Source organism: Anopheles moucheti (genome assembly GCF_943734755.1).
Source record: "Anopheles moucheti chromosome X unlocalized genomic scaffold, idAnoMoucSN_F20_07 X_unloc_6, whole genome shotgun sequence".
NCBI classification, from domain to species: Eukaryota; Metazoa; Arthropoda; class Insecta; order Diptera; family Culicidae; genus Anopheles; species Anopheles moucheti.
In genome coordinates this window covers 165,001-172,500 of record NW_026453570.1, presented here as the reverse complement: position 1 = coordinate 172,500, position 7,500 = coordinate 165,001, and positions in this window count along the sequence as shown.

Here is a 7,500-nt window from a genome sequence, read left to right as displayed (position 1 = left end):
AATGCAGCGCTGGCTCTTGATCGGGCAATTTACGGGCTTTATCGGGCAATTTACGGGCTTGATGGTGCGACTTACGGGCCTGATAGTGCGACTAACGGGCTTGATAGGGCAATTTACGGGCTTTTTGGTGCGAATTACGGGCTTTTTGGTGCGACTTATGGGCTTGATAGGGCAATTTACGGGCTTTTTGGTGCGACTTATGGGCTTGATAGGGTAATTTACGGGCTTGTTGGTGCGACTTATGGGCCTGATAGTGCGACTAACGGGCTTGATAGGGCAATTTACGGGCTTTTTGGTGCGACTTACGGGCTTTTTGGTGCGACTTACGGGCCTGATAGTGCGACTTATGGGCCTGATAGTGCGACTAACGGGCTTTTTGGTGCGACTTACGGGCTTGATAGTGCGACTTATGGGCTTGATAGTGCGACTTATGGGCTTGATAGTGCGACTTATGGGCTTGATAGTGCGACTAACGGGCTTGATAGTGCGACTTATGGGCTTGATAGTGCGACTTACGGGCTTGCTTTTCCATGTTTTTCGCATCGAGCTTCGGTTCGTTTCGAATAATTTTGTCCATGTTTTTCGTTTGCTACGAGAGGTTCGGTTCGTTTTCAGTTATCCCTGTGTTCATGGTTTTCGTGTGCTTCGATAGGTTTGGTCCGTGTTTTTGAGTACTCTTGTCCATGATTTTCGTGTGCTTCTAGAGGTTTGGTCCGATTTTCAGTACTCTTGTCCATGCTTTCACATGCTCTGATAGGTAGGTTCGTTTTCAGTTATCCCTGTGTTCATGGTTTTCGTGAGCTTCGATAGGTTTGGTCCGTGTTTTTGAGTACTCTTGTCCATGATTTTCGTGTGCTTCTTGAGGTTTGGTCCGATTTTCAGTACTCTTGTCCATGACTTTCGTTTGCTTCGATTCGTTCACTCTATTACTCTTGTCTGTGGTTTTCGTTTGCTTCGATTCGTTCACTCTATTACTCTTGTCTTTGGTTTTCGTTTGCTTCGATTCGTTCACTCCATTACTCTTGTCTGTGGTTTTCGTTTGCTTCGATTCGTTCAGTCCATTACCCTTGTTTGCGGTTTTCGTTTGCTTCGATTCGTTCAGTCCATTACTCTTGTATGTGATTTTCGTTTGCTTCGAGTCGTTCAGTCCATTACCCTTGTCTATGATTTTCGTTTGCTTCGAGTCGTTCAGTCCAATACTTACCTTTGTCTATGATTTTCGCTCTAGCCCAGTCGCCCTGCGCTCTGGAAATCACATTCCAACTCTATCACCGATAGTGCTCACACCTTGGAAACCACATTTCACCCGGGGAACCTTAGGGTGGATTTTGAGCCTTTCGGGATTGCGAAACCATCATTTAACACTCTAAACTTAATTTCCGCAATCCCAGACGCACTTTCCATATGGTCTCCAAAAATGCGTGTGAGCTGACCTGGTCCCTTATAATAGGCAATGAACACGATTTTGGCAAAATATTTTTTTCAAAATTTTTTGACTCACCGGGTAAAATCGAATTTACTTGGGAAAAATGTTCTAGCAGGGGCCCTCCCATACAAATTTTTTTCTTCTCAAAAATGATTTTCGTTTCACTTTTCATACTCAGGGGAGTCTAAAATTGATGTTTTGAGTCACCGTGAAAAAAAAATTTTTTTGACCCGAGCTTGTGTCGGCGACCCAAAATCGACGCACTTGGGAAAAATGTTCTAGCAGGGGCCCTCCCATACAAAAATTTTTTTTTGACTCACCGGGTAAAATGGTCGCACTTGGTAAAAATGTTCTAGCAGGGGCCCTCCCATACAAAAATTTTTTCTTCTCAAAAATGATTTTCGTTTCACTTTTCATACTCAGGGGAGTCTAATATTGAAGTTTTGAGTCACCGTGAAAAAAATTTTTTTTGACTCACTGGGTAAAATGGTCGCACTTGGGAAAAATGTTCTAGCAGGGGCCCTCCCATACAAAAAATTTTTATTTCTCAAATCGATCCGTGGTTTCACTTTTCATACTCTAGGGCCCAATTGCTTCAACTTTGGAAAAAATTTTCGATGATGAAAAATTTTCACCTTCGACGTCCATCGACCACTCGACCTGAACTTGGTACTTTTGTATGGAGGTACCCGAGTGGTGACTTTTTCATACAAAAATTTTTATTTCTCAAATCGATCCGTGGTTTCACTTTTCATACTCTAGGGCCCATTTGCTTCAACTTTGGAAAAAATTTTCGATGATGAAAAATTTTCACCTTCGACGTCCATCGACCACTCGACCCGAACTTGGTACTTTTGTATGGAGGTACCCGAGTGGTGACTTTTTCATACAAAAATTTTTTTGCGAATACGTGTTCGTTCGCGATCATTTAGGCCATGAACCGCAAGTCCGCTGCGATAGAAATAGTGCATTGTAGTTACTCGACGAGAAAAAAAATCGGGACTTAGAAAAATTTTTGAAAGTCAAATCGTATTGACTTCCAACAACACCTGATAATAAACACACATTGCCTGTTGCACCACAGTTCGCATTTGACTTAACAAATCGCCTGTTGGTACGCACATCACCATCGACTTTACCAATCGCGTTTCGCACCGCTAATCCCACTTGGCGTGGAGCCACGCACATAATGTTGCGAGGAGAGTATTAATCGGGACTTAGCGTTTTAAGCTCGCGAACACTCCACTATGGGAGTGCACGCAAGCACCAACTGTACACACACAACACAACAATCACTCTCGCGAACACTCCATTCCCAAAGTGAACGCGAGCACCAGCAAGCATGGGTCGCCTGAGAGGATCGATGCGAACGCATCTCTACAACTCGCAGCTCCCAGCCTGTAGTCCCGTCGTTTGCGGGCGGTCGAAGGTGTCGAAACTAGTTGTATCCACGGTCGACGGAAACACAGCCACCAGGGTTCCCTGTGGTAAGGTACTTCCACGTGCAGCGTGCTCCCGCCCGTTGCGGCTCAGTCTAGTGCTATAGCGGGGATGAGACGTCAGTGTGCGCGGGGCAGCACCGACGGATCTCGGAGGGTTGTTAAGCCCGCTAGCTTCCGATCACCTAATGGGTTTGAGAAGCGCTATCAGCTCGGATTGGATACGACCTTAGAGGCGTTCAGGCATAATCCAGCGGACGTAGCGTCATACCAAAGTCCGGTCGAACTAGTATTGAGCCAGTGGTCCGTACCTGTGGTTCCTCTCGTACTGCACAGGAATTCCGTTAAGATAGCGGCAAACAGCACACACCAGTAGGGTAAAACTAACCTGTCTCACGACGGTCTAAACCCAGCTCACGTTCCCTTGAAAGGGTGAACAATCCTACGCTTGGTGAATTTTGCTTCACAATGATAGGAAGAGCCGACATCGAAGGATCAAAAAGCCACGTCGCTATGAACGCTTGGCGGCCACAAGCCAGTTATCCCTGTGGTGTGTGCGTAGCTGTCATTTGCAGTGTTAGGACGTGCTTCTGTGTCGCTCCCTTGAAAAGTGAAAAATTGCATGCAAAAACAGCAGAAAAAGGACGGCAAAGTGTTTATAGTGCCTAATTATTGTGCCCTTTAGTCGCCTATGGCGTTATATAAGTGAAACAGGACGATGCTCGCCTGGAAAGTGCGTTGAAAGTCTCCCCATACATTTTGTATGGGAGCAGTAAAGTGCGGAAATAACGCAGAAAAGGCGAATTAAAACATTAAGTGGCGTTATTAAATCATAGTGTCGGCACCGATAAACGGTTTTATAAACGGTAATACAAAGAAAATAGCCGAAAAGTGCATAAAATAGTGCGTGCAAAATAGCGGCAGAGCGGCGTCAGGTGTGTCGGCGCGTGTGAATGTGCGGCTTGGAACGCGTTCGCGTCTTGACAGCGACGTCAAACAAGTTCGCAGTGAACCCCTGACAGCGATCCAGCACGTCCGCGGTGAACTGGAGCAAGTCCGCAGTCTACCACCGGCAGCGAGCTTTAGCGGAGACACCAAAGAGCGCCATCTATTGGGAACCGCTGGAGCTTTCGCGAGTGGTGTCACCTGGTGGTCGGTACCGGTATTACGGCTAGTGAAGACAACAACCAGCATCGCTTGGGAGACTTCAACGTCGGTACCAGCGGGCAACCCGGGTCGGTGTATGCGGGTTGCATACTGACAGGCGGTGATCTCAACGCTGGATAAGGAGGCGAACCTGGAAATAATTTTTTTGAGTCCTTATTGGTTTTTATCATCTATTGCTGGAATTAATATTTGTTTTTGTTTCAGAAGAAGCAAATATATATCCAGTAATTCCCAACCAAGCAGGCTGGCCTTCTGAAGGCCATGGATAGGACTTTGAGGGGGCGCACTCCCTCGGTGGACGAGTCGAGTGCTGCCAGCAAAGGCAAACCAGGAGCGAGCTCGAGCAAGAGGCTCACTGTCCCGTTGACGCCTGTAATGGAGGGCGTTGCTGTGAGTGGAGCCACTAGCTCCAGCAAATACGCGGCCAAGTTGGTGACTGGCTGTGGAGGTTCCCCGTCGAGCGAGGTGCGACGCATGATCAGCGAAGCAAAGCTGGACAACGAGACGCTTCTCACGGTCGTTAAGAAGCTGGAGGAGCAGGTGTCGCTCCTGCGTGTACAGCTTGAAACGGCGGCCGAGCAGGCTCGGCAGGACCTGCGTGAGGCGCGTCTCGAGGCGCGACAACGGGAGGAGCGGCTGATCGCCGATAACCTGCAGCTGCGGGAAGAGCTGCGAAAGGAGCGGGAGCTGCTCACGACGCTGGTGGCGCAGTCCATCGGCCATAACCAGCCTGTTGTGCAGCAACAGCCAGAAAGAGCCACGCAGCAGCGTGGACATCAGCAGGACGCGGTGGTGGCAACGAGCAAGCCACCTCAGACGACGGATGGCGGCTCCTGGGTTGAGGTGGTGCGCCGTAAGCCGCCACGTCAGCAGGCGGCTGATCTACAGCGGCAGCAACAGTGGCCACAGCTCCCGCAACGTCAGCAGCAGCAGCAGCGGCAGCAACCGCAACAACGGCCCCAGCCGCAACGGCCGCAGGCCCAGCTGCAGCAACAGCAAGGTGTGGCCAGTACGTCTGGTGCGCAACGTGGAGGTCAGGCGCAACAGCGTCAACGGAAAATAAAGCTGGATGCTATCGAGGTTGCACCGGCGGAGGGCCAGAGCTGGGACGAGGTGTACCAGCTGGTACGAGCAGCTCCCGAGTTGCAGCGTTTCAACAGCCAGTTGGGGGTCGGACGTCGGACCATGCGTTCGCGTCTGGTAATGGACGTGGAGAAGGGAGCAGATACGGCTGCGATCCTGAAATGCGTGCAGGAGGTGTGCGCTCGGGGAGACCAGCCAGCTGCCGCCAGACTGGTGACGCCAATGGTGGAGGTCCGGGTCGACGCTATTGACCCTTTAGCGAAGGAGCAGGACGTGGCGCTGGCTCTAGCCAGCCTTGCACAGTCGCCGGTGGAGGAGTCTGCCGTGCAGCTGCGAAAAGCCTGGAACGGAACGAAGGTGGCGTTCGTTCGCGTTCCGGAGAAGGCGGCGGAGCAGTTGAAGGACCGACATGTACTAATAAAGTACACCTCGTGCCTTGTGCGGACGGCACAGGCTTCGACGTCGCGAGAGCAACGGTGCTTCAGGTGCCTGGAATTCGGTCACCTTCGGGCCAGCTGCCGGAGCGAGGTGGATCGGACAGCTGCGTGCATCCGCTGCGGCCAACCGGGTCACCTGGCCCGAGCCTGCACAGCGGAGGTGTGCTGTGCGGTCTGCAAGGGCCCTCACCGAGTAGGACACCCGTCCTGCACCCGGAAGGTCTGAAGGTCTTGCAGATAAACCTCGGGCGCAGCCGTGCAGCGCAGGACATCATGCTGCAGACGGCTAGGGAGATCGGAGCGCAGGTGGTGATAGCGTGCGAGCTGTACAAACCACCTAGAGACAGCGTGCGGTGGGCGGTCGACGAGGCTCAGAGCGTAGCGGTAGTGGCGACTGGCGGCTACCCCATCCAACGACTGGGGAGTTCATCGGTGCCTGGGCTGGTAGTTGCCACCATAGCCGGGATAACGTTTGCCAGCTGCTATGTGTCCCCCAACATCGGACAAGCGGATCTCGGCGACTACCTGGAAGCGGTTGAGCTCACGCTCACGGGACAGGATCCCATGGTTCTGGCTGGGGACTTTAACGCCTGGAACCAGGAGTGGGGCAGTTCAAGAACCACGGCGAAGGGTGAGGACTTGCTGAGTGTTGTTGAGCACCTCGGACTTCGGACGCTCAACCGAGGGAACACACCCACTTTCAAGGGCAACGGTGTTGCACGGGAAAGCGTCATCGATGTGAGCTTCTCGAGTCCCTGCGTAGCGGAGCCAGGCAGTTGGAGTGTGAGCAGTAGGTACTCCGGTAGCGACCACAGCTATGTGCTGTTCAGCGCTAAACTGCCTTCGACCAGCGGCCGACGTGAACACCAGCATCGGCCACACTGCAACGGGCACGGCGGTACAGCAGGCATGACGCGGCACGCGGGAACACGCTACAAAACAAGCCAATTCAATCAGGCTTGTTTTAAGCTGGCGCTTGGGATCGGCCGTTTCGACGATGTAAGCACACCTGAGGGCCTGATCAGGGGGCTCACAGAAGCGTGCGACGCAACGATGGAGAGGATCCACAAGACCAATTTCCGGCAGGCTCCGACGTTATACTGGTGGAACCCGGAAATCGCGAGGGCGCGAGATGCGTGCGAAGCTGCCGAGGCCAGGCTACGCACAGCAACGCAGACCGACGACCGTATCGCCGCTTCAGCCCGCTTGCTGGACGACCGTAGGGCTTTGGAACGGGAGATCCAGCGCAGCAAAGAGCGCTGCATGCAGGAGCTCATCGACGGAGTCGAGGACGATGTGTTTGGGTTGGGGTATCGAGTGGTTATGGCCAAGCTGCGCAGTCGAGCGCCGCCAGAACTGGACCGTTCTGTGCTGGAGCCGATCATCGACGCCCTCTTCCCGGCCCACCCATCGTTCGAGTGGCCGCCGATTGCGACGGAAAGCGACGAGGACGAAGAGCCCATCCGACCAGTCACCCGTGAGGAGATCCTTTGCATCGCTGAGGGGATGGCCACATCAAAGGCGCCGGGCCTCGATGGAATTCCCAACGCGGCAGTGAAGACCGCGATGAGGGAGCACCCGGAAGTGTTCGTGCGGGCCTACAATGAGGTCCTGCAGAGCGGCGAGATTCCGGCATCGTGGAAAGTGGCACGCCTGGCGCTCATCCCGAAACCAGGCAAACCACCGGGCGAACCGTCGTCAAGTCGTCCACTGCTGATGCTGGGAGCGGCACCTAAGGGGTTCGAGAGACTGGTTTTGAACCGCCTCAATGAACATCTCGAGGATGAGAGCGCACCTCGCCTATCACAGGACCAATACGGCTTCCGCCGTGGACGCTCTACGGTCCAAGCTATAGAGAGGGTCATCGAGAAGGGACAGTACGCCAGGACGTTCCATCGCACCAACGGCCGGGATCCTCGATGTCTGATGGTGGCAGCGTTAGACGTCA